Source organism: Phyllobates terribilis, unplaced genomic scaffold (assembly GCF_046119375.1).
Source record: "Phyllobates terribilis strain yellow unplaced genomic scaffold, ASM4611937v1 Scaffold_152__1_contigs__length_4461920, whole genome shotgun sequence".
NCBI classification, from domain to species: domain Eukaryota; kingdom Metazoa; phylum Chordata; class Amphibia; order Anura; family Dendrobatidae; genus Phyllobates; species Phyllobates terribilis.
In genome coordinates, this window is record NW_027362912.1 from 59,097 (window position 1) to 85,301 (window position 26,205).

General features: G+C 43.6%; 1 pseudogene; it reads right to left on the reverse strand.

Moving 5' to 3' along the window:
- Nucleotides 1-384: 384 nt before the first annotated feature.
- LOC141206946 (translation factor GUF1, mitochondrial-like) lies at nucleotides 385-14,574 on the reverse strand (annotated as a pseudogene).
- Nucleotides 14,575-26,205: the final 11,631 nt, after the last annotated feature.

Consider the following 26,205-nt stretch of genomic DNA (forward strand, 5'->3'; position numbering starts at 1 on the left):
TGAGTTGTTTTTTTTTATGACAAGTTCAGGAGGTAAGGGGAGTGGAGAAGTAAGCAGATTTCTCTGATCAGATATATTACAAGGTGTTTTTTTTTGTTTTTTAGTAATCTCCTGTTCTATTAAGTTATGTAAAGCTGGTTGAAAATACAATTTCCTTTTAAATCTTGTAAATTGTAAAGTTTAATGTTTTATGATGAACACAGTGGATGTGATCTCCGTATCAACAAAAGCTTCCAGGCTCTCTGCAAAAACGTGAAGACCTATGGGCTTCTTGGCTCGATACTCCCGGCCTAGCACCACTGAGATTCACAAGGTTTAGGTTGCTAAACGCTGTCAAGATTGTAACCTTGGAACGGATTTGGTTTCTTGCTCTCCTTTCCCGATTATGTACACCCTGCTATGGTGTACGGTTTTATGTACTCTCACTTATTGCTGCTGGAGAAGGTAAACCTCATAAGCCCCTTATTCATCGAAGAGTCCGAGACCCTTAGAGAAAGCCCTAGGAGATTCCCTTATGGGGCATCTGATCTTCTTGTGATAATGTGCCTCAAACTGGACCAAATAGACTGTCAGTCTCTTGGAGTTGAGTAAGAAGAAAATGTAGAACAATCGTACCATCTTTTGACTATATAGATATATCTTGTTTGGGAACAGCAAAGGCCGGGCGGAAGGGGTGAAGGTTTTGCATGGTTTTGTAGGTCTCACCTTGCATATCCTGAAGATAAGGATTTTAAGTTGTCATAAAAATCAACCACAACTTCATTCAAAGGTAACAAATACTTCATCATGATCCAGTGTTCGTCTATGTAAAGAAAGCTCTTCTGCTCTGCTCGCCGGGTCTGCGGAAATAAGCAATTGGCTTTATTGGAACGTAGTTCACATTGGCATAACAGCTGCCATTCCTCATGGAGCCATGGACCAAGAGATCCGTCTTCTAATGAAACAAAATGAATCCTTGTGGGTCCCATTGACTTACAATTGGTATATCCGGTCTTCGTTATTTCTACATACATTACCACTACATTAAAAGGGAGTGGAAACCTGATGTAATGGAGGGTGGCAGAAACCAAATTGCCTGCTACGTGTCTCTGCTCAACTTGGCTCCTACATTAGTTTTGCTACATCTACCCCAAAATAGGGTGACATTTCCTATAATCTGCCGTCCTTGTATTATACGGGGTTATCTAGGACTTTGATAGATCAGGGGGCTTCTTACACTCGGTGATCCACTGTTTGCAGCTCACATGGCACCCAAAAGTGAACAGTGTATGGAGTCAGGACACCACATAGTGGCCATTCTCAGGTACTACAGCTCAGCTCCCACTGAAGTAAATAAGAGCAGAGATGCAGAACCTGATAACAGTCTCTACACAGTGTACAGAGCTCAGGTCTTCCACCTCCGTATACTGTGTACACCCAGCTGCCGGGGGAGCTGCTGCGGACCTCCACCCATCCAAAAGATAAGTTATCAATATCTAAGTCTTGGACAACCCCTTTAACATATGGAGAGTGTAAGATAACATATATAGTGTTTGAAAAATTAATGTTTATGATATAATTTCCCAATGTCATCACCTCAAATTTTGTGATCCAATGGTCACTGACCTGACACAGCGACATGATCTTTCCAAGATAGTCATCTGGTGAGATAATTGTACCCAAAATCATAGGTTCAAGATATTCCTTTACTACAGATTTGTCAGGAAATTCAGATGGATTTACAATAGTAATCTCCGATTCTCCATATTCCTAAAGAAATAATGTGGAAAATTAGATGGGATCATACAATTGGAGGTGATCTGCAGAACCCGGCAGTGACCAGTGACCAGCATGCTGGAGCGGTGTGGATCCGCTCCGAACACCATCTGGCCACCGCTGCACACAGCAGATTGTTGGTGATGCCAGTTGTTGGGACTTCCACCGATCTGACATTGATGACCAGTGCTGGAATTAGGTCATTAATGTTACAGTAGCAGAAAACCACTTCAACTGCAAATACTGAACAAAAAATGTCAACATCTCAAAATCAAAGTCCAATTTTACTGATTTTGTTTCCCCCAGAAATAATGAAACACCCTGATAGTTAGTTTTGGGGTATGGCACAACAAATCAGAGTGGCCCACAATACAGCGCAGAGTGGTTACATATAAGGCATTACTGCTTCATGGAAGCCATAGACAGAAAGTACCTTAATCAGCTTTGGAGAGGACAGCACAGCCTTGTATGGGACTGTAGAGGACGTCATTATGACAGATGCATTGTATTCCTGCTCCAGTCTTTGGTTAAACACCTCCATGTGTAAAAGCCCCAGGAAGCCCAACCTGTGCAGGACATGAACATTAGTTATAATTTATAGAGAGGCAAGTATACCGAAAGTGTTAATAAAATGAGCAACTACTTAGTGCTCGATAGGTATCCACCACTCTAATAGAAATTGCTCTGGAAAGTACCAGTAACGCGGTGTCCATCATAATAGAGAAACACCACGCTATTTGCACTGCCTACTATACACAAGGCAGGTCGTAGACTGAACTACAAACCAGTTCAAGACCAGATCATTTCTGATCATCACCAGGCATTTTTTTTTTCCGTACATGGGATTTTAAGATCTCTAAAAATGTCTCTGGTTCAGTCATCCAAATAACGTTTGCCTCCATTTTGTCAGTATTGAATTCCCCTGTAACTGGGGCTTATATGCCAGGCACAGTTACAGGGAAATTCAGTAATAACAAAACATGACAAAATTCAACTTCCTGAAAACTGCTGAATCAATCTGGGGCTAACCTAGCAACACATGCTGCCAGCAACCGGTACTCACATGATCACCGCCATTGCTTCCTAAACTATACGCACAGCACTTGTTTAGGAAACAATCAGGAAGGCAGAGGTGGTAATAAACCATTTCTGACTTCTCTATGGGAAGTCCAGCAGGCTCATGTGTACATGTACATGTGTATTGATGAGGATATGAGGATTCAGATCTACACAATACTGTACCGGTGACAATCCTGGCTATGGAACTGCGGGATAATATGTCACAAACATATCTGGATAAGCTGGAGGTTTGGGCCGAGAAGGGACAAATGTGAATTAACAATGAAAAATACATTTTCACTAGTCAGACTCCATATGGAACATGGTGCACAGATTTGGCCACCAGTGTGCAAGAAAGGCAAAGCCGAGGTCTAGCAAGTTCAAGGTGGGAGATTAAAGCAAAGATGGAATAGGTGGACTGCAATACAAGGAAAGAGTAATACAATTAATTAGTTAAAATTATTAGTTATTATGATTAAATTATTAGTTAAAAAAAATGCTAAGGAGTGACATACTGTAATATATTCAGTACCGTATCTATAACAAAAGGGCCAAGACCAGGATTCTTTACTGTAAGAGCGTGAGACTGTGCAACTCTCTGCTGAATTCACTAGGGGACTAGATACCATTCGTGAGTGTAATATACAAGTGGTTAACACATTACCAAGATGAATTGTTGACCCAGTGGTTTGTTCTGCCAAAAATTGGACTTTACCTTGTAATGTGTTTTTGCTTTCCTCCTGATCATTGTTACAGAAGAATTTTCTGAGCTGAAGACGTTTTTTTTCAGCCTTACACACTATATCAATAATTAAACTTGCACAAATGGCCCCTTTTCAGAAATTAAAGTTATTGAAATGTCTATCTAATGCTCAATTAATCGGTCCGTAGGTGATAACTGTGCCCTTATGATCACTGTAGGACACATTAATGCCCGCACGGTATATTTTCATCATAAGTATAGGAAATGACTGAAATAAAATATATAGTGATATAAAATAATTCAGATAATGGCAGTAGAAGACGCACCTCCAGCCAGCACCCAGAGCTGCACTGCTGTCCCGACTAACAGACACTTGAATCGTTCAAGGTCAGCTTTTCCAGCGCACTCATCAAATTGCTGTATTCGGATTGGTCAACTGGAACAGAAAGTTAAAAGAAACCATTAGGGTATGTTCACACAATATTCTGAAGTGGATTCTGCTCCAAAAAACACATTTAGGGTATGTTCACACTGAGTTTTTTGACTGCTTCAGAAAACGAAGGGGCCGATTCATCCAGCAGTTTACGTCCATTTTCTAGTGTAAAATTGCTTAAAATTTTGTGGGTTTTTTCGCCCGTCTGGGAACACTTTGTCAAGTTTTTGAACGGTGGTCAGAACTCAACTGGGAGTGGGTATGGCCACTCAATAAATGCACATAAAAAAATCCACATTAAAATACTGTGTGTGAACTTACCCCAAGGGTGTGCGCACATGGCATCTTTTTCAAGTGGATTCCTTCCAGGCTGCTTTTTCAGCCTGGAATCTGCCAGATAAAGCGCCCCATAATATGAACATAATGCACAGCAATGTCAAAGCAACATTGCTGTGCACATCTTCTGTCTTATGTCTTTTAACCACTTTAGGATTCGGAAACTGAAGTGGTTAAAATAAGGAACAGGTTCATTCTTTGAGTGTCTTCCGCTAGGAAGCCGCCTGCTCTCTATAGTTACCAGCGTAAAGTGAAAGCCGCTGCAAAGCCGCCGGAGAAGACACCTCAGGAAAACGACCGTTGCGGTCTTCCTCAAGCGGCTTTGTCTGGGAAATCTCAGTGGCGGTACCGAAATCTAAGAGACGCCGTGTGCACATATCTTACATTGGTTTTCCAAAAACTCAGGAAGCAGCAAGGAATGTGTTCAATTCAAAATCCCTATTCTCACCTCTTTGTTCCCCCCATGGCTCCATCACTATTGCTCCGGTAGTCCGCACTGGTCTCCGCTTACTTCCTGCAGGCTTTCCGTACATCATTCATGTGACTAAGGTACTGACTAGTGTTGAGCGAGTATGTTCTGTCCGAGTATGCTCGGGCCGAGCTCCGAGTATTTATAGCTGCTCGGTGATATGGTTGAATCGTTTGACAGTTTTATTACATGTGAGGAATGTGTAAGAAATAGACATTCCTCTCATGTAATAAAACCGTCAAACAGTTGCAAATCATGCACACGGGAGCGATTCAACCATATCACCGAGCAGCTGTAAATACTCGGAGCTCGGCCCGAGCATACTCGGTACAAGGGTTAATAGAACATACTCGCTCAACACTAGTACTGACCTCAGCAGTGAAGCCGACATCTCCAGCACATGACCTTTAAGGCACCCGATTATCTTAGAGAGTAACCCTCTTTTAATTGTTATTTCATAAATCAAGAGTACACATGAAATTAAACAACTTTGTAATATATCTTATGAAAGACATTTTCTTCATTCTCTGCCAAAATGTATCATTCACTATGAAATTCTGAGGTAAAATCTGTATTCAGTGAAGACACTTTCCCATTACTGAGATAGGAGATGGCAGCTGCTACTGATACAATTCTATGTGGGCAGGAAGAGGGAGGAGCTAGAGACAGCTCCTCCCCCTTATCAGTAGCAGCTGCCATCTCCTATCTCAGTAATGGGAAAGTCTGTCTGCACTGAATACAAATTTTTACCTCAGAATTGAGACTTGATGATGACTGATCAATTTTAGTAAATAAAGAAGCAAATTTCTTTGATGAGATATATTCCAAAGTTTCCTATTTTCACGTAAACTATTGATTTATGAAATAAAAATTAAAATGACGGATACACTTTAAGTGTCCACATGAATGATATACTGGATTTGGTCACTGCCAAAAGTGAGCAGGGACCGTGAGAGCCGCGATTCTGAAAGGGCAGAGTTTGAGAAGGTCTTTTCTTTTATTTTTTTATTCCATATGTAATCATTCCTAGATTCCCATCTCTCTGCTATATATTTTTTACAAATCGCAGAAAACCCATTTGATGTTAATTGTTTGGGCTTTTCTCATGCGCCGAGCATCACTCACGAGGAAAACAAGCTTCAAAGAACAAATGAGAGGAGACAGTCCATGCATTATGTGTCACGGTGGCGTGTCATTACCAACCCCCTTGCTGCAGCGCTCCCTAAATTCCCCACAATGTAGAAAAACCTTGTCCACACGTCACGGCTCTGAGCTGACTAGTCCTGGAGGATCGTGAGGTTCCTTCCTTACATCTCTCCTCAATTATCTCGGCTTCTGTAGAATAGGTCGAGTCTAATGGGACGAAAAATGCGGCTGCAGAATAAAGGTTCTCTGGCATTTATCTACTCTGTGATCACCGTTCCTAATCCAATCATGGAGGCGTTCCTGGCTGTTACAAGGAATTAGTAGGATTACTAAAGTGTGACAGGCGAGGGTACAGCGCCTGTGCCGGTCATGGATTCTCAATAGAGGTGGCTGGGAATGGTCGCTCTCCACTGAAATGATCGGGAGGTGCACATACTTCCCACAAGAAAGCACTTGAATTGTCAAGGTCAATCTATTCTATAGCTGTAACTTTAGCCTTAAAGGAATTGATACAGTGGGTTACATCTGGTGCCCGGGGGGCAGTGTTTGGTATACTCTGTGTCCCTCTGAAGAAGCTAAAAAAGTGAAACGCGTGTTTAGGAGAGTGGCAGGCACATAATGGGTAAGGATCTCCTCATTACTGGTACTCAGGCGCAAAATACGTAGAATTTACACTACACTAGGGATGAGCAAACCCCGTGGATGTTCGGTTTCGACCAAACTTCGGTTCGGGTACCAGAACTTGAACCCAAACCCCATAGAAGTCAATGGAGGCACAAACTTTGATGCTGTAAAATGGTCGTAGTAAGGGCTAGGAGGTCTCTCACTCTTAAAACGGACTTGTCAGTGTTCGGAGTTCAGCATTGGACACTAGGTGTCCGGTATGAACCCCAAACTTTACACTTCGGGTTCGCTCATCTCTACACAACACTCGTTATACTGTTGTACTAATACATTACACGTCTAGTCCCTGTGATTGACTATATATTCATTGTTGAGGACGCTCTTGCAGATGTGTCTAATCTCTGATGTCACGCCATCTGGAGGCTGAATCTTGAACTAAGTGCTCTTGTAATACAGGTCTTAATATTACGCTAATAAAATATATACTGTATACTGTACAATAGCTTTCCGACCCCGTTACACAGTTTTTGAGCACTTGAGCTGAAGTTGTTAAAGCTCAATTGGTGTTTTGCATAGTCTGAGGGGGCTATAGGTGTAATTCTGCCTAGATTTTGACTTCGATGCATGTTGCAGTTACATTGGCATAATACTCTGTTCCATGTACAATATTATGTAGAACAGAGTTTTGATTCTAAATGGACTGTAGATAAAACAGTATGTCCTGGAACAGTACCAATACACATGCTCTGTAACTTGCCATCCACTCTTTTGGAGTGGACGATTCCTCTTTATCAGCATTCTGTCAGCACTATAGGTCCTGGGACATCCCTTCTCTCATTACTCAGCACGTATTGCTTCCGCCATTGCTTAATGAGATGCCTACAATTAACTGAGATGCTGCATCTCTGTTATGCCTGCATATACAGTTTGACAGGCAGGAGCAAAGAGACAAAGGCCAAGCCCCTCTTCCGGTAATCCATATAGGGGGGTTTCTGCTGCTAGAGACAAATTACACTTAGACAGAAGGGAGACCCTACCGGCCGACACTTTTAGGTTATCTAACCCCTGAAAAGTAACTCCAACTTAATTGAACTTTATAAAGGGATTTTGCACATTATCTATCGAATGAGATCAAGTACAGGGACCATTTAATTAGTATTAGGGTTCAACTCACCTGCAAACACCATGGGTTTCGCAGGCTTAAAGCCGGGCAGAGCCACTGGCTGCTTCAGTAAATGCAGAGTGTCTCCTATTTGTGCTTCCTGTGCGTCCTTCATCCCAGCGATTAGATAACCTACTTGCCCAGCATATCTTAGAAACAATGAGAGTAATATATATTCACAATTAGTGCAGATTCATCAAATTCTACATTGAATATCGGGTACAAATCAGCCATAAAAGAAGGTAGCAACGGCTCTGAGACCCAGCACTGCATGAGTTCACTACAGCTATATACAGCTGGCACTAGAGGGCGCTCACTGGAGACAGACTTCTACTGCTGCGGTTGGGTCCAATACTAGCTGTACATAATCACATGTCAACAGCTCCCCCTGGTGGTGGCTGCATGCAGCAAAAATAGTATTTCATCTAGTTACATTCATTTAAGTCAGAAATGCTGTGACATTAGTCAGCACTGAATTTTGGATGTAAAACTATTTTGGATCTATCAACATATATGTTATAACTTCCCAGAGCCTAAATACCACATCAGAGAGCTCTGCTAATCGCACTGTAACAAGCTGAGAACCATCATACGGCCACAACAGATTTGTATTGAATGGCAATAAAAACACAAAATTGTATTTTAATTTGCAGAACTTTCCATAACACAATATTGACATTTTATTTGCTTTAATAACAGAATCCCCTTTCAGCTCTGCTCTCTCCTGGGCTCCAAACACACATGTATATTCATAGAAAGCAGCACCGACAGGAGCATCACTACTGCATGCAGGATTAGAGCGCCATCTAGTGGCACTATAAGAATATTCCTAGTGTGCTAAAATGTCGCTCTATTATATCCTGCACAGGGTCGTACACAATTTTAAATGCTTTGGATATCGGAAAAAATTACTTTAAAAAAATGATGGAAAAACCCTTTTAAAAAGACACAGAAAGCAATAAGGAAAAAGCACAAACAAAAGAAGTGGTGCTGAGATGGGCGGCTGCAGTTTATGGAGATCCTTGGGTGACAAAGTGCATGTGGGATAATCTTCACTTTTACTATTTTTTTTTATCCTTGCCTTCTAAAAGCTAGAAAACTTTTTTTTCCCAGTAGATTCGTTGTATCTGGGCTTTTTTTCAGTAGATTCGTTGTATCTGGGCTTTTTTTCCCGTAGATTCGTTGTATCTGGGCTTTTTTTTCCAGTAGATTCGTTGTATCTGGGCTTTTTCCCAGTAGATTCGTTGTATCTGGGCTTTTTTTCCAGTAGATTCGTTGTATCTGGGCTTTTTTCCCAGTAGATTCGTTGTATCTGGGCTTTTTTTCCAGTAGATTCGTTGTATCTGGGCTTTTTCCCAGTAGATTCGTTGTATCTGGGCTTTTTTCCAGTAGATTCGTTGTATCTGGGCTTTTTTTCCAGTAGATTCGTTGTATCTGGGCTTTTTTTCCAGTAGATTCGTTGTATCTGGGCTTTTTCCCAGTAGATTCGTTGTATCTGGGCTTTTTTCCCAGTAGATTCGTTGTATCTGGGCTTTTTTCCCAGTAGATTCGTTGTATCTGGGCTTTTTTCCCAGTAGATTCGTTGTATCTGGGCTTTTTTTCCAGTAGATTCGTTGTATCTGGGCTTTTTTTCCAGTAGATTCGTTGTATCTGGGCTTTTTTTTCCAGTAGATTCGTTGTATCTGGGCTTTTTTCCCAGTAGATTCGTTGTATCTGGGCTTTTTTTCCAGTAGATTCGTTGTATCTGGGCTTTTTTTTCCAGTAGATTCGTTGTATCTGGGCTTTTTTCCCAGTAGATTCGTTGTATCTGGGCTTTTTTTCAGTAGATTCGTTGTATCTGGGCTTTTTTTTCCCAGTAGATTCGTTGTATCTGGGCTTTTTTTTCCAGTAGATTCGTTGTATCTGGGCTTTTTTTTCCCAGTAGATTCGTTGTATCTGGGCTTTTTTCCCAGTAGATTCGTTGTATCTGGGCTTTTTTCCCAGTAGATTCGTTGTATCTGGGCTTTTTTTCAGTAGATTCGTTGTATCTGGGCTTTTTTTTCCCAGTAGATTCGTTGTATCTGGGCTTTTTTCCCAGTAGATTCGTTGTATCTGGGCTTTTTTTCAGTAGATTCGTTGTATCTGGGCTTTTTTCCCAGTAGATTCGTTGTATCTGGGCTTTTTTCCCAGTAGATTCGTTGTATCTGGGCTTTTTTTCCCAGTAGATTCGTTGTATCTGGGCTTTTTTTCCAGTAGATTCGTTGTATCTGGGCTTTCTTCCCAGTAGATTCGTTGTATCTGGGCTTTTTTTCCAGTAGATTCGTTGTATCTGGGCTTTTTTCCCAGTAGATTCGTTGTATCTGGGCTTTTTTTCCAGTAGATTCGTTGTATCTGGGCTTTTTCCCAGTAGATTCGTTGTATCTGGGCTTTTTTTGCAGTTAGAGCTGTAGTTTTTATAAATATTTTCTGATCTCTTTTTATTACTTTTCTTGGTGAGGCAAAGTGAACAAAATAAACTCCAGAGATTCTGCCGCTTCATCTTTTTTTTCTTTTTCATTCCATCATCCTCTCGATAGGATTTCTAGAAGATATTTTTTTTAGTTTTAACACGAACAGATGTGGTGAAGCCAAAAATGATGTAACGGGAGAATTTAACTTTGCAGGCTCAGGTCACCGAAAACATCCAATGGCTTTACCGCTACAGTGTAGAGTAAAATGACCAATCTCATATTAATCCCAGTTATGGGACGGGCTTCATAGTTGTACAATCATGGAAGACATGGAGGCCTTCAGTAGGATCCTTGGCTGTCAAGACAATGCCATTGCCACATAACACTCATATGATTGATGACATGACATGGCTTTATAACTGATGGGGAGCCGTACCCCTTCAAGCCCCACTGATTCTCAGAAAGAGGGGGATGTTGTCTTTGCCTGCACAGCGGCACTCTAAGGCTATGTGCCCACGATGCAGAAATGCTCCGGTTTTTTTCCTGAACGTTTCTGTATCTCCCTGGCATGCGGATTTTACATGCGTTTTTTTCAGCCAGGGACAAGCGTTTGTCACGCGTTTTGCACATGTGATTTCGCATGCGGGTTGTCAAGCGCTTTCCAGGCGATTTTAGCATCACATGGAAAAGTGCTTGACAACTTGGTCACACTATATAAATTCATGCAACCGGCAATTAGCAGGATCCCCCAACAATTTCTTAAGCAATGAGAAAATGCAGTCCCTAATGATGTCCTCTGACAATAAGCGGATCACGGACAGCAGATGCATTGGGTTCTGCATTTCTTGGAGAATGGGATGGGGCAGCTTCTGTCTTCTCAGTGATACAATCAGGAAGGAGATGCAGCGTGAGACAATCCCTGTCTAGATCTTTGATCTGATCATCAATACAGAGGGCTGATTGGTGAAGACAGAGGGAAAGGCTAATAAAATTATTAAAAAAAAACTTAGTTTTTCGGCTGGCACTTCCTCTGGGGTCAGTATGCCAAGCCAACCTCATTGACTTCATAGCACTTGCCAGAGTGGGCAGACACGATTTTATTGCCTTTACACACGTCACCTCCACACAGGGCGATGCTGCTACGACGCCTCTGTAGTGATCAAACGTGGAGTCAAACAGCAGGGCTTTAAGAGGGCTGCCCTTTTCAATCTTGGGACTAAAACACAAGAATAAGACATCCTGTTAAGGGGGATAAAGGTAAGTAAACAGCGTTCAGTCCAGAGTGATGAATTCCAAAGACAAAGTTTATTTCGCCATCACATAACGTTTCGACCTGTTATAGGTCTTTATCAAGTATATACAAAGACATACAGGGATACTGATCCCCTTTAAGGAAAATCAGTGGCCAGAACCCTTTAAATTCCCCTTAAATGGTCCAAAACTGAAACAGTGGGAACAATATAATCCACTTAGGGTTCAAACTTACAGTCAAGGGTTTGATAAAATTATCTACACCCTTGTGTCTCCAGAAAGCATAGCGTACGTTCACGTGCTGAAAATGCCGACCAGTGCTGGAGTGAGCGGAGGTCCGCAGCTTGTGACACTCCTGCTGTAGTGAAACTACAGGTCCCAGCAGACTGACGGTCTCTCATCAAGTTATGCTGGGAGCCGCAGTTTCACAAATAGTGCTAGAGGATCCATGTCAGAAATATGAGGCTGCCACTAGGGTTTCTCCCACAAATATGTAATTGGACGTGGAGCAGATCTGCACGTGGATGAGCCATATTCTCTATCTGTGAACATACTACTCCTTCACTCAGATTCTAAGTGGTTCCGCAGCGCATCTGTGCAGAGCAAGCTGTCAATCAAAATCCGGGCCGGGTTTACAGCCGTCGCCCCTGATATAGCGAGCGGTGCTGTGATCCAAGACTGTAGCCGCTCCGTGCACAACGATGAGTGAAGGCCGGCGGCTGCAGGGAGGAAAGAAGTTAATTTTCTCCCGGTACCTACACTATCAATAAGGCGGCCGGGCAGCATTGTAACAATATTTATCTGCAGATTAACCCTATACCTGCAGGTACATAGCATTTTCCAAGGTGACAGGTTCCCTTTAATAAAGAGAAGATGGATAGAGCCGCATTAGTCCGTACTCAGGGTGGAAGCCTCCTGACAACTTCTTGAAGAACACTTTCCACATTTGTTCCAAGCTTCCCCGACATCTAATAGAAATAAACAGAGAAATGAATTTCTTAATACAGTTTAGAACTCGGCTACAACGAATCAGAAGAAATGAAACCTGTTTGAAGCTGACAAGCAATCAAGCCCCTCCGTAAGCCACACAGAACATGGCTACTTATGTCATCTGCAGGTGATTAAAGGAACCTGTCATGCTGAAATGGTATAAGATCTGTAGGGGGGTGTTGTAGAGCAGAGAAGTTGATCAGACTGATAGACATATCTGTGGGAAGAGAGTCAGCAAAACTGGCATTTTATGCAGTGAAAAGTCCTGCCGTATGTACACTAGTCCAGTGGGCGGTCCTACTAAGTGATTGACAGTTCCCTGTATGACCATGCAGGCAAAGATAGCTGTCAATCACTAGTAGGACCGCCCACTGGACTCATCTGTACAAACAGCAGGATTCCACTGAATAAATTGATACAGGAAAAATATCTATCTTTGTACCGTATTAGCCAGTAGATAGAAGAGTATTTAGATTTGAGAGTCCTCAGTGGTTGATACCATCTTTTCCGTTAACCATTAAAAGGAAACAAATTGCAGGCTTTCCAGACTACTCAGGTCTGCCTGATGAAGAAGCCCGAGTAGTCTGGAAAGCTTGCAATTTGTTACCATCTTTTCAGTTAGCCATTAAAGGTATCAACCACTGAGGACTCTCAAATCTAATGAATAAATTACAATTTATACTGAATCTTCTCCCACAAACCTATATATCGTTCTGCTCAGTTTCTCATAGATAAAACCTGCACATCTGAATGGAGCTTTAATGTTGTTATTACAATCATGTAACCGCAGATCACAAAATCTTTCATATGATCATTTTTTTAACACCTAAAACCCCAATGGGTCGTTCTTAGACCTGTGTGGCTTACCAAGCCCAATTTCTAAAAGTGGCAAGAGTGCTATAAAATAGGAAGCTGCACATTTTTGCGCAAAAATGATGCATCACAAAAGTTTTTTGCTTTTTTTTAACACAAAAATTGATGTAAATTCCTCGCTACATTGCCCCTTTTCCAGCCACATTTTGTAGAAAAAAATAAAAGACAAGGTACAGACAGCGGAGTTAAATTTGCCTACAGGAATGATTTTGATCTGGAGCGCATCGTACCCGGATACAGTCACTAGCGGGAACGTCAAACATCTTCTCAATTTGTTTCTCCACCCTTTCCAGATCTGCATTCTTCAAGTCTATCTAAAAGCAAAGTATAAATACTAATTATTTATCAAAGCTGGACAACATCTAGAAACCATATAATAAAACTGGCTTAAAATATAGTGTGAACAAGAGTTTAGGGAGAGATGTACAACTGGCACTGGCCTATAAAAGGGATTGTGTAATCGCACAAAACTAGCAAAAATGTAAAGTGCCCGGAAAACAAGGAACGTGCAATTTACCTCTTAGTAAAATCCTATGCTTTCTCAAGAACAGAGGAATTTTAATTTCATATTTATTTTTAATCAAACCATTTTTATTGAAAAACTCCAACTACAAATATTCCATCTTTCAAATAACATACATGACATAGTAATTCCATAGTAAAAATATGAACAAAGTATCTGAACTTCAATTCCCATAACCCACCCTAAACCCAAATCCCAACACTCCAGAGAGAACCATTTTCAGAGCAGTTCTAGAATAACGGACTATAGCATTCGTAGAAGGGGGAAGAAGATAAAAAAGTGACTAACAAAGGGGTAGCAGCGTTTTAATGTTATCATTTACTGCTTGATGCCTGAGCCGGGGAGTGCACGCTGAAAACTGTTGCAGGCTGCTGTAATCACAGAACACAAGCAAACAGCATGGCATTTCCTATCAGCAGGGAGGAAGTAAAGGGCGACAGCAATGAAAGTCTCCTCCTACTCCGCTCCATATTGAAATGAATAGTGTGCATCCTACAAATGAGATGCATACAGCAAACAATTGATTTTCCATACATAGGTTTTGAGTTGACCACTGGATATACACATGTGTATCACTAATTACCAGAACTGGAAATCGAAAAAAAAGACGAGCAAGTTTGGGGTGAATCCTGCCTTCATTACTGCACAGCCGCTCAGAGGGATCGGTACTAGGAACAGCAGGAGTGCCGGCGATGTTCACAGATTTACCTGCTGCGGGACTGAAGGAGTCTGATCGCGCTCGGCTCGAAGCTTTTTACCTTGTTTCCGATAGGAATAATTGAAAGCTGTGCTTCAAAGGCCAGGAAGAAGTTTGCCACCATCTATTAGAAAATCAACAAACTTAGGATAGAAACAATATGAACATATACCCTGCTATAAGTAAGTAAAAAGCAATAGGAAATATATATAATATAGGGTACTTAGTAAACATGTTGTTTGATAAAAAAAAAAAAAGCCATCCCACCAGCACCAAGGTGCACCCAGTCAGTTATGTGAAGTGTATAATAAAATACACTTTAGTACAATATTAGTATCTTGTCCCTTTAAATGTGCAGCTACTTCTGTCACCATGGTAACTGCATTCATACTCAGCCAATAGGATTGCTCGGTTTGAATTTGAAGAAGAAAAAAAAAGTTCTATATGGTCAGTTTGTTCCATCTCATCTGAGTGTGAAGACAGACACCTGCGATCAGCGAGATTATAGGTATAAGACGTGATATAATATAACGGACGGAGCCACATCCCATCACACGCACTCAGCGACCACAACTGACAGGAATCAGCCCATTTATCAGAGGAGAAGTCATTATTCCCCAACACATGATAAGTGACAACTTCTAGATCTGCTGGGAACCCAACTAATCCCTGCTAGTACCTCCCCGGACCACCGCTCCATTCATTCTCTATGCAGGAGAAAGCTGAGTACAGCGCCCCCCATAGAGAATGAACGGACCGGCGGTTGAACATTTGCACTTCGCTCACTTCTATCTATAAGTGCTGTTCTGCTGATTGGGTCATAGCGGCCAAACCCACCGATCTAAGAGTCATCACCTATCCAGAGATCAGTGAGAACTTGTTCCAACTAGACATCCCCTTTAATTGAAGAGATCACATATCTAACAGCCAATCCTATTCATTCCCAATCTTCCCTGTGCCCAGTAATGCCCCTGGGTATATCGCCAATATGAGCCAATCACCAAACCCTCTGCTGACTGTTCCCCATGTTTTATAGATTTTGGATACGTTTCTACAAGAGAAGATCTCAGCGGCCACCATGGGGATGGGTTACTCTGCCAGCGATGGAGCAGGTAGTATCCACCAGCCGGTGATATCTCACCTTCCTCCATATTCTGCTGTTACATGCGTTTCTTCAGCTTTGCCCCTTCCCAACAGAACCAATTGATGGTTTTTTCTGTTTTTTCCTCCGCTTTTTCCAAGGGCTATAACTTTTTCATGTCTGTCCACATAGTGTGAGGTCTTGTTATTTTGCAGGATGAGCGGTACTTATAAATCCCACCATTCATTTACCACATAGTACTAGAAAACGGGGAAAAAAGTCCAAGTGCAGTAAAAGTGCGAGGAAAAAAAAAGCCTGACACTGTTTTTCTGGGAAGGGTTTTAACGGCGCACATAGTGTGGTGAAAATGACCTGGTAATAGGATCCTACTCCTCAGTGTGATTACAGCAAGACCAAACTTCTCCAATAGTTTTGGCAAAAGAAAAAAAACTTTTTTTTGATGGTGTCACCATTTTTTCTGAGACCCGTAACATTTTCGTTTTTCGGGTTGATGGAGCTGTGTGGGGGCTTATTTTTTGAAGGGCAAGAGGACTTTATTGATAACATTTTGGGACACATATGACATGGTCATCGCTTCTTACAGGGTTTTCTGTAGTATTGTGGCGAACTAAAAAAATGTAATTTGGGCTTTTTGAATTTTTTTCTGTGTTCACTGATCGTTTGTTTTTTATATTTGGATAGATTATATTTCTCTGAAAGAGACCATACCACAAATGTGTATATTTTTATTATCTTTATTTTTAGTGGGAGGTGAGTTGAACGTGTGGGGTTTTAATATTTTACACTTTTTTTTTTTTTTTTTAATTTTCACTGCATTTGTATACATCATCTAATTGCTTGTGCTATATACAGCGATACCACAGTAATGCTCCATATAGCAAAATCACGGTCTTCTTTACAGCCCAAATGAAGCTTTATGATGACAGGCACGAGAGGCTTCAGCAGACCCCCGGATGTCATAGCGGTCCATCTGCGCCCTGTGATCGCGTCACTGGAGCGCCGGTGGGCGCATGGAACGATGCGTCCCAATGCCGGCGCGCTGTTAATGCTGCTGTTAGAGATTGACAGCAGCACTGAACAGGTTAACAGCGGTGGGCAGATCTTCGCTCCACTCGCAGCTCTTAGAGGCAGGTCCTGGTTGTTTGTCACAGCCATTATCTGCCATGTACGGGGCGAGCTGACTCTGCTCCATACACCCGCTACTGACTTATACCAGACACGTACGGCAGATGTTGGTAAGGAGTTAAAGCGGTTGTCCAGATTTTGGGTCATTTGTTTTTTTTTACTTTAATGCAAGTATTTGGGGCTAAAATTGATTTCTGTAATTGAGTTTCATTAAAAATGTTGCCTTCTGTAGCATCTGTGCTGCACTGTCTATTCCTGGCTGCAAAATTAGCTAACTGAGAATCTATCAGTGAGCTCCTTCTGACAGTCTTAAGGAGGATCATTTGTGGCCTGCTGGAGGTCATTTTGCAGGGCTCTGGCAGTGCTCCTCCTGTTGCTCCTTGCACAAAGGCGGAGGTAGCGGTCCTGCTGCGGGGTTGTTGCCCTCCTACGGCCCCCTCCATGTCTCCTGGTGTACTGGCCTGTCTCCTGGTAGTGCCTCCAGCCTCTGGACACTACGCTGACAGACACAGCAAACCTCCTTGCCACAGCTCGCATTGATGAGCCATCCTGGATGAGCTGCACTACCTGAGCATCTTCTGTGGGTTGTAGAGTCCGTCTCATGCTACCACGAGTGTGAAAGCACAACCAACATTCAAAAGTGACCAAAACATCAGCCAGAAAGCATTGGTACTGAGATGTGGTCTGTGGTCCCCACCTGCAGAACTACTCCTTTATTGAGTGTGTCTTGATAATTGCCAATAATTTCCATCTATTGTCTATTCCATTTTCACAACAGCATGTGAAACTGATTGTTAATCAGTGTTGTTTCCTAAGTGGACAGTTTGATTTCACAGAAGTTTGTTTTACCTGGAGTTATATTCTGTTGTTTAAATGTTCCCTTTATTTTTTGAGCAGTGTACATAAAAAAATTACTGCAGCTTTAATGCTATTTATTACGTCTCAGGTAACTTTGTGACTAACTATACAGCATCAAAAATACCAAAAAGCTTAAATCTCCAATGGAAGCCAATAGCACCAGTGAGAACACGGCATAAGCGTAATCCAAAGGAAGAGGAGGACATTATTCACTCCAGTTTCCTGCGGCCCCTCGGGAGTATAGGTTGCTGCACGGTAGTCTGCATTCTGTGTAAAACAGGAAAAACACTTTTACTTAGCGGGATGAGGTCAGTAATGGCGCTCTGTCAGTTGAGGGTTGCGTTTCCTGAGAAGAGGACAGAAGAGAAGAGGACAGAAGAGAAGAGGACAGAAGAGAAGAGGACAGAAGAGAAGAGGACAGAAGAGAAGAGGACAGAAGAGAAGAGGACAGAAGAGAAGAGGACAGAAGAGGACAGAAGAGGACAGAAGAGAAGAGGACAGAAGAGGACAGAAGAGGACAGAAGAGGACAGAAGAGGACAGAAGAGGACAGAAGAGGACAGAAGAGGACAGAAGAGGACAGAAGAGGACAGAAGAGGACAGAAGAGGACAGAAGAGGACAGAAGAGGACAGAAGAGGACAGAAGAGGACAGAAGAGGACAGAAGAGGACAGAAGAGGACAGAAGAGGACAGAAGAGGACAGAAGAGGACAGAAGAGGACAGAAGAGGACAGAAGAGGACAGAAGAGGACAGAAGAGGACAGAAGAGGACAGAAGAGGACAGAAGAGGACAGAAGAGGACAGAAGAGGACAGAAGAGGACAGAAGAGGACAGAAGAGGACAGAAGAGGACAGAAGAGGACAGAAGAGGACAGAAGAGGACAGAAGAGGACAGAAGAGGACAGAAGAGGACAGAAGAGGACAGAAGAGGACAGAAGAGGACAGAAGAGGACAGAAGAGGACAGAAGAGGACAGAAGAGGACAGAAGAGGACAGAAGAGGACAGAAGAGGACAGAAGAGGACAGAAGAGGACAGAAGAGGACAGAAGAGGACAGAAGAGGACAGAAGAGGACAGAAGAGGACAGAAGAGGACAGAAGAGGACAGAAGAGGACAGAAGAGGACAGAAGAGGACAGAAGAGGACAGAAGAGGACAGAAGAGGACAGAAGAGGACAGAAGAGGACAGAAGAGGACAGAAGAGGACAGAAGAGGACAGAAGAGGACAGAAGAGGACAGAAGAGGACAGAAGAGGACAGAAGAGGACAGAAGAGGACAGAAGAGGACAGAAGAGGACAGAAGAGGACAGAAGAGGACAGAAGAGGACAGAAGAGGACAGAAGAGGACAGAAGAGGACAGAAGAGGACAGAAGAGGACAGAAGAGGACAGAAGAGGACAGAAGAGGACAGAAGAGGACAGAAGAGGACAGAAGAGGACAGAAGAGGACAGAAGAGGACAGAAGAGGACAGAAGAGGACAGAAGAGGACAGAAGAGGACAGAAGAGGACAGAAGAGGACAGAAGAGGACAGAAGAGGACAGAAGAGGACAGAAGAGGACAGAAGAGGACAGAAGAGGACAGAAGAGGACAGAAGAGGACAGAAGAGGACAGAAGAGGACAGAAGAGGACAGAAGAGGACAGAAGAGGACAGAAGAGGACAGAAGAGGACAGAAGAGGACAGAAGAGGACAGAAGAGGACAGAAGAGGACAGAAGAGGACAGAAGAGGACAGAAGAGGACAGAAGAGGACAGAAGAGGACAGAAGAGGACAGAAGAGGACAGAAGAGGACAGAAGAGGACAGAAGAGGACATCCTACAACATAAAGGAAGAAGCAGAACAACATCTGCCATTACATCAAAAGGTATTTGAGAGGAAAGAGGAACACCATGTGGACCATCCTGCTGGGACCTCTCTGCCGATATCATCATACGGCAATACCGGCTGGTAAGTAGAAATCCACCAAAGTAATAATCGCAGGATAGTAGTAATCTAGTGGTAGTATATCAGTATTAGTGTAATTTGAGTAATAATACTAGTGATAATAGTAAGAAAGTAATAAAATAACAGTAGTAGGTAGAATAACAGTGTGATCCAGGGTTCTAGGACTGATCGCCTTTTCTCGGGGTCAAGAAGGAATTTTTCCGCTGTGACACAAATTGACTGAAGGTGTCCTGAGGTTTTTGCCTTCTTTTGGATCAACACTGTAGGTATAGGGTAGTATTAGTAGTAATAGGAAAGAAGAATAATACAGTAATAAGATAGCAGGATAATAATAATATAAACTAGTTATATCTCTAGAAAGAACAAAGAGTAAATAAAAATTATAGACGTAGTTCAATCAATACTGTAATATTAAATAGTTATAGAAAAGTTAGAGTAGTACTTTAATAAGAAAGCAGGACATAAGACAAAATATATTAAAAAAATTATATTAAAAACTGTAGAAGTACATTTAGTACAGTAATAGTAATTACATAACTAGTAACATAATTAGGTTTGATCCAGGGTCCTAGGACTGATCGCCTTTTCCATAGGTCAAGAAGGAATTTTTTCCCCTAAGAAACATATTGCCGTTAGGTGTCCTGGGGTTTTTGCCTACTTCTGGATCAACAGCTTTAGGCAAAGGGATTTTAGTAATACCATTATTAGAATCACAAGTATAATAAAAAAAAATTAATTAAATTTTTTTAATTAGTGTTATAACAGTTACAATTAATTGCATTACGGCAATAATAATAAATAGTAAACATGGTGGTAATAATAATACAAAAAACTAGTCCCAGTTACTAAGTTAGTGTAGTGTTAGTGTAGGGACCCATCTGAAGAGGTCGCCTTGACGTTGGCAGATGGGCTCGCACAATTTGCTCAAAATGTGCGCTAAGAACCTCATATTTCTATGTACAGGAGATCTAGCAGTAATTCCATTCAGGAGATAGATATCTGTGTACACACACACACACTTTGTTATATAATTTTGTGCAGCACACAGGGCAGGGATACAGGTACAGGGCGAGAGTGTTACAGTGATATTATAACTCGGCCTTAAGGATAAAATGCTGATAACTACAGATTCTGGAAACACATCCGAAACTAGACCTTGTAAGTAACTGGTTCCCAGCTAGTGGTGAGTATGTACAGGGCAGTCTTGTACCAGGACCCGCTCTATAGGACACATTATCATCAGGCAGGTCCTGTCAGGGTTCTTACAAGATCGGCGGCAGAAGTGTGGCTGTATAACACAGTCCTGCTCCAGCCACCGACAGTGGAGCCAACCCGGATCCTGGCAGCTTAATCCACTGTATGACACAGTAGGGGGCTTCCACAGCATTTAGGCACTTTAGACAGGAGAGGGAGGCGCGATCATGGTGCCGATGAGTTTCTATGGCAGCCGAGATCTAACAATGGACCCCATGACGGCCATCTTACTGCTCCTATTAGACCCCGGCCGAGGAAAGGTCTATGAGGACACCGGTCAGACTTATGTCGCCTGCTCTGCACATATTAGAAATGCCTAGGGCTGATTAGTTTGCCATTTGTAAATCTGATCCAGCAGCGCTGGGCTACCACTGACGTGATCAGGGCTATTGAGCTCCTAGATTGGACAGAGGAGCTCAGTCTTCAGCAGGAGCTGGCCGAGGAGAGCAGAGCAACTTGCATGGGGCTGCTGCACAAGAAGTAACTCAAAAGGTGGAGATTTACCCGGAGACGTGGTGCCCGGGCTGTGATCTGCTGTGCAGGCTGCATAGTCGATGCCTCCTAGGACCCGAACTTCACCCCTAACAGGCACAGCAGAGCTCGGACCGACAAAAGTTCTTTTGCATTGGAGGAGAGACCCTTTTCGATATCTGACCAGGTCCCCTGGGCTCCCCACCCTCTGGGACTCGCATCTGTGGTAATTGTGCTAGTGACCCCAAGTACCCAGGGAACCCCTCGAGATTGGTGGCAGGATGAGCCTAACCTCTATAAAGATTTTACTGACCGGGGTGATAAGGACATCTTCCCTTCCAAGTGCCCCTTAAGAGAAACTTCATTATGTAGCAGATCCCACTGTAAAACCCTGGAATGGTATTGTGCTCACAGAACCCACGATATCAGGGTACCCAACAGGTACATTGCACCTCCAAGGGACATGACCGAATTTGCTATGGCTTTCTTCACCGGGCCCCTCATTTATCGTATTTTAGCTTCCGGGAGGTAGCATTCTTGAGATTCGCAATCCCCAAAAACTGCTGAACTGTCGAAGTAATCTGGATCGTGTGCTCGCGATTCCAGACGAAATCCATGACACAGTGACGGCAGGGTGAGATATTGCGTGATCTCCCCGGTGTCGTCTCTGAGGAATCCCTGACGCTGCGCATTAAAAAGAATATTGCACAGTGACAAGATCCTGCTGAGCCACTGAGAGTTAGAATTGACAACCGACACATGCGCAGAGTAGCAGGGACTAGCCCAGCCCCTGAAACAGGCATCACTGATGACGCTTCATTCAGGGTGGGGAAAGAGGCAGCAGCAGGGACCGCAGCCTCTGCTCCCTGATCACGTCCGTCTTCATATCCCAGGATGCACGGAGGATTTTCAAACTAAATGTTATCAAACAGGAAGTTGGTAAAAAAAACAAATGTATACACACATACAAACACACCCCAGTTAGATAAATTTAGATTAACTTTTAATTAAAGTATATTAGAAAAGCAATTACCATATTTTTCGGACTATAAGACGCACCGGACCATAAGACGCACCTAGGTTTTAGAGGAAAAAAAAAAAAAAATTAAGCAAAAAATTGTTCATGATGCACTTTTAAGGGGGAGGGGGTCTTCTGCTGACACTGGTATAGGGGTAATACCCAATTTTGACAATATCCCCTATCCTGGTATATATGCCCAACCCCCTTCCTTTTATACGTGGCCATCATCCCCGTCCAGGTACGCACGGCGGCCATCATCCCCGTCCAGGTATGTATGGCCCCCTCATCTTTATCCTGTTTTGTATGGCCCCCTCATCCATACCCTAATATGCATGGTCCCCCTAATCCCCATCAGGCTGCACATAAAAAAAATAAACACTTATACTCACCTTTCTTCTCTCTCCTCCTGTCTGCCCGCACTGATCTCTCCATGTGAGTCACACGTCACTGCCATGCGCGGCTCACATGGAGAGATCAGCTGCCGGAAGTCACTGCTCCCCACGCCGGGTCTGTGTGCGCGGGGAGCAGTGACTTCACTCTCCTTCATAGCCGGAACACAGCTTGGCCGCGCTGCGGTTCCTGCTGCTGCCGGGCTATAGCGTGTGCCCGCTTATTAAAAGGCATGAATATTCACCCCCTCCCCACGCCCATGGGCGTGGAGAGAGGTTGAATATTCATGCCCTTTAACAGAGGACACAGGCGATTCCGGCAGCAGCAGGAGCCGCAGCGCGGCTACACTGTGTGCTGCTATTAAGGAGCAGTGAATATTCATTTTCTTTAGCAGCAGGGACAGTGTAGGCTGCACCGCTGCCTCCTGTGCCCCGCTCCTCCACAGCTACCACTCCCCTCACACCCCACATCTATAATATAACCGGGAATGCGGGTCTCTGTCCAAAGTCTCGATAGACTGCGCATGCGTGACGCGCAGTCTGGCTCCAGACAGAAGACCGCATCCAGCCGTTACAGGTAAGAGGTGTATGGCGTCGGACATCGTGGTGTGTGTAGGCACTGAACACACACTGCGATCTCCGGCGCCATACTTACCTGACCAGGAGGAGCGTTGCCGCGGCGCCTCTCTTCAGCGGAGACCGGGGGCGGAGTGAGACGTCGGATCGGAGCGTGCGCATAGCGCTATCCGGCGCCATTTTTATGAAGACACATTTACAGTGTGTCTTCAGCAAATTGGCGCCGGTCGGCGCTGTGCTCTGTCGCCGCACTCCTCCCCCGGCCTCCGGCAGAACAGGACGCTGCAGCGCTGGAGTACAGAGAAGAAAGGCGAGTATAACTGTTTATTTTTTTTGGGGATGAGGGGTGACACGCATACCAGGATTGGGGATGAGGGGTGACACGCATAATGGCATTGGGGATGAGGGGAGCCACGCATACCGGGATTGGGGATGAGGGGAGCCACGCATACCAGAATAGGGATGAGGGGTGCCACGCATACCGGGATTGGGGATGAGGGGAGCCACGCATACCGGGATTGGGGATGAGGGGAGCCACGCATTCCAGGATAGGATGGCGGGGGCAGCACAAATACCAGGAATATATATACACACACACACACACACACATACACACCCCCCCCCCCATTCGGACTATAAGACGCACCCTCCATTTTCCTCCAAAATTTTGGAGGAAAAAAAGTGCGTCTTATAGTCCGAAAAATACGGTAGATTATTAAATTAAATAGAGATTTAGGATTAAATCAGTGTAGGGTACGGACAACCCCTTTAATGTTAATTGAAATCAAAACAGTTCCCCGTTGTATTAATAAGGCAGTGATTCCAACTGTATTACCACTGGGAGACCCCCCAACTCACACTCCTATTTCTTATGTCTTCATCGATCCCCCAGAACACAGCCCTGCATTACAGCGTCCTTCAGGCTTTGTCCAATTATTTTCTCCAAATTTGTTTGCCGATCAGTGGCAAGAGGCTGTTGAGCTACTCAATCTCCTTGTTCCTTTGGAAAATTGGCACACTCTTGCATATAACAGTAGAGAATGGCCAAATCTTACGGAGACACTGGTAGATCGCAACGAAACATGGAGAGAGCAGATGTTCAGCGGTGAACTTGGAGTCTCCCTCCTCTATGAAGCTTTGCCGTACACATGGATAAAGATAGATAAAAGGCACATTACCTGTGGGTAGCCCAAGTGTGAAGTAATTGTCAGGTCCAGGATTGAACTGGGCGATGCGATTACTTATGTATTTTGCTGCCCATTCGCTGGCCAGGGCATAGTCATCAAGAATCACCAGCCGCATGATTGTGACCACAAGCTCTCGCCTGGCAGCATGTGGCTAACAAACTGAAAAGAGAAGCGATACACAAGATAAGAGGTGACAATAATATACAAAAGAGGTAACACAATAATACACAGTCGTCAAGTTTGGAGACTGAAACACATTCTGGCTTTCATAAAGTTTGCTGCTTCAGTTTTTATAGTGTCAATTTGCATTAACTGTAGATTGTTATGAAGAATGATCAGATGAATTGTTAAAAAAAAAAAAAAATGCATATTAATTTTTTCCCAAGGAAATTACTTAACCACAAAACCCCCATTTCCACAGTCATGCTTACTGAATTACAAGAGCAGGCTGGTGCTTCAAATCATTGTCTTCTGATTACCTTCAAGAAAACATGTGCAGTCATCATTGCTTTGCAGGCAAGGCCATTGCTGCTTGTAAGATTGCCCCTAGATCAACCATTTATGGGATCATTAAGAATTTAGTCTGCGGTGCATCATATATGTGTTGTGACGGATCAGCTCTTGGGTAGGCGCAGGTTCACACAGGAATGCAGTCCACAGGTTCCAAAACAAACTGGTGGTTTATTAAATGTCCATAAACCAACCAGGAAAACAAAACATAACAGCTCTTTCAGCTGCTCGTAAAACTCGGCCCTTTAATCCGGGCCCACTAACTCCCTACACTATGTGTGCTGGAGCCTGCTTCTCCGGGTCCTACATCACCAAAGCTTGGCACTTCGGGGACACATACCTCCTGTCCACGACCTGTCCGGCAGCAACCTTACATACCCCCCCCCCTCTGCCCAAAGCAGGGGGTGCATGGCACCTTCTGCCACCATACAACAGATACACAAAAGGTATAACGCAGTATTTCCCAAATACTAAGGAGATTCTGAAAACATGACCTATGGGGGTCCGTGAGGATGGGGTTTGGGAAACACTGCTATAACAGAACAAAACTAAAAATAACTAGTCCATACAGCACGGCATCAGCCGTTTAAATCTAGTGCTTTTCTCTGCCTCCAGCAGACTGAGCAGCACATGCAAGGTTTGCTCACGATGCACAACACACAGCACCACTGAGACAGGCGCAGCTGTCTTAAATCAGGCCTTCCAAGACCTGGACTGGAGGTAAGTGAGCAGCTGTTTCCCCCCCAACTCTTTCAGCTGCTCTTGAAACCCGGCCCTTTAATAAGGCCCATTAACTCCCTCCCAGCACTATGTGTTCTGGAGCCTGCTTCTCCATGTCCTACATCACCGAAGTTTGGTACTTCGGGGACACATACCTCCCGTCCACGACCTGTCTGGCAGCCACCTTACAGTGTGGTGCACTGAGTTAGACCAGAATTGAACCAGAAGATAACTGAAGGTAACTGCACAGCCAGAGTAAAAAATGTTTCTCTTTGTTTTCACTCTCACCCCTATAGTCCTACACGTTCTACTAACCCTTCTCATCCCTACACCTAGTAATGAACTGGTCATCTCTCCCTCCATCTCACCTCCTCCTCAGATCTGTTCCTCAACATACAATCCTCTGTCTCCAAACACAGACAGCCACCTCACGCTCTCTCCTGCTGCTCCTCACTGCTGGCAATATCTCTCCAAATCATGGCCCTCCTCACCACATCCCCACAGTCACTTCTACCTCTCATCCACAATCTATCAAATTTCCACAACCTTTCTAACCCTATACCCATTGCCCATCCCCTGCTTCCCCAATCCCACTAACAGGAGCTCTATGG